The sequence below is a fragment of the Phytophthora infestans genome, genomic scaffold (genome assembly GCF_000142945.1).
Source record: "Phytophthora infestans T30-4 supercont1.120 genomic scaffold, whole genome shotgun sequence".
NCBI lineage: Eukaryota > Oomycota > Peronosporomycetes > Peronosporales > Peronosporaceae > Phytophthora > Phytophthora infestans.
Genome location: NW_003303639.1, coordinates 36,570 through 38,764, shown reverse-complemented (window position 1 = coordinate 38,764; position 2,195 = coordinate 36,570). Strand labels below are relative to the sequence as shown.

The following is a 2,195-nucleotide window of genomic DNA, read 5'->3' as shown; positions in this document are numbered from 1 at the left end:
CAGACCTACGCTCGCGCTCCGCGCCTACTCCAAGAGCTGCTAACCGCTTAGAGCTAGGCTCTTGACTCGTCCGAGTCGTCGACAACAGCTCAGCGGTTGAACACTTGCTTCACAAGCGAAAGGTCGGTAGTTCGATCCCACCAGTGCGTCGTCCTCGTTCCATGAATGATTGTCCACGCTTGGACAAGCTTAAGGGCAACACCCTTTTAACTCAGTGGTCGAGCTTTGGCTTTGGAAGCCATTCCACCCGCGCGCAGCCCTCTCATACCATGAGTAGTCCGTACTCGGACAAACTTACAGGCATCGCCCTTGTAGCTCAATGGTAGAGCTCCGGCCTGGAAAGCCATAGACCAGTGGTTCGGTCCCCGCCCGGGACACACCACTTTCGCTGTTACAGCGCATCCACATCTGGATCATGATCGAACAAGTTGTTTCAAAACAACTATGCGTCTATCGGGACTCTTGTTGCTTGAACCTTGTTCAGAACAACATGAAGCACCTTCTTTCTTCGCGGCCATGTCCCTAACACCACGAGGTCTATCCACCTCCTGCTCCCGCTGCGAGCACCGGTCACACGTACGAGCTGGCTGCTGCAGCCACTGGTCAGAGCCTGAGCTCAACTACTGACCTGTTCGCCCCCCCCCCCCCACACACACACACACTCTAATTGGAGGCATCAGCGTCCACGACGCCAGGGCAATCTTTCCGGAGGATAACATAAAACTCCCATGTCTTCTGTGAGTGAGGGTAACCCCTCCACTTCACAAAGTACTGGGTACGACCCTGGCGTCCATGCCGCGCCACAAGGCGTTGCACGTGATAGTGGAGCTCACCATGCTCATCGAGAAGAGCAAGAGGAGGTCTTGCCTCGGCTGGGTTCTCGCGACGAGAGTCAGCACTTGCCGTAACGGCGACTGCCTCTATACGACGGGAACGTTCACGCTCACCGCCCATCGGTTCATCTCGAAGCGATGACCCACCTTGTGGATAGGTTGCAGTCACCATAGTTGACTCACAACCAGGTCTCGGACCTTGAGCGTCCTGTTGCTCGGCTGAACGCTCAGCTTGACTGGCTCCTGCATCTCGAGCACCTCGCTCCGCAACCTGTGGCTCTGCCACTTGCCGTTGATCAGCCTGCTGTGGATCCACCACCTCATGCCGTCCAGCCTCCCGTTGCTCTACCACCTGCTACTCTGCAGATGTTCGTGGTCCAGCCACCGTGGTCACCAACGCCTCCGCGCTCGCCTGAGCAGGGTCTTGATACGGCTTGAGCAAGCCAACGTAGAAGACTGGGTGCGTGCGTATCTTGGTCGGAAGGTTAAGCGTATACGCTAAGCCCTTCTTGGCCACGACCAGGAGCGGACCTATGAGCTGAGGTCTCAACGTCGTCTTGACAACCGCAGACACTGCATGTGCTGGTAGTTTTTTCGCGTTTAATAAAACTTAGTCACCGACCTCAAACCTCTCAACATTGCTTCTGCCCTTGGCATCTGCATTTGCCTTCTGCGTGTCTTGGCTTTCCGCCATAACGTCGCTTACTTGACGCATTACGCGCAGTCTGAAAGAGACAACGTCATCGACTTCCTTGCGAACCGCAACAGAATTGACATCAGCTAGCCGCTCGGCTATCCCTCCCCCATCAAGCCCTGAGCCCCCGCGTAGCGGCGTCAGTGGGACGCGAGGGATCACCAAGCCGTTCACATAGAACGGAGTGTAGCCTGCCGAGGCGTGCACTGCATTATTTAATGCGAACTCAACAGGTGGGAGCATATGGCTCCAGCAATTTGGCGCCTCAGCGCATACGCTTCGGAGGATATCCCCCACAACGCGATTCACGCGTTCGTTTTGACCGTCGGTCTGCGGATGGTCCACTGTGGACATGTCCAAACGAGTGCCGAGCACTCTAAAGAGGAACGTCAATAACTTCGCGCTGAAGCGCGGTTCTCGATCCGAGACAATTGCATCAGGCAAGCCATATTGGCGAAAGACTCGGTCTAAAAAACAGCTAAGCTGTACCCTTACCATCAATGGTGTCCGACACCGCCGCTAAATGAGCCATCTTGCTAAATCAGTCTACAAAGACCACAATACCCGTGTTTCCCGCCTTACCCTTTGGAAGCCAGGCACTAAACCCATAATCATGGACAGCCAACATCCCTTGGGGACAGGCAAACTCGCCAACGGCGCTTGCCGTG

At 55.5% G+C, this 2,195-nt stretch overlaps 1 pseudogene across 1 annotated transcript; it reads left to right on the top strand.

The window, feature by feature from the left end:
- Positions 1–305: 305 nt before the first annotated feature.
- Positions 306–377, top strand: PITG_30849 (annotated as a pseudogene). The gene has a single exon. The product of its transcript is annotated as a tRNA-OTHER (tRNA).
- The last annotated feature ends 1,818 nt before the right edge of the window (positions 378–2,195 follow it).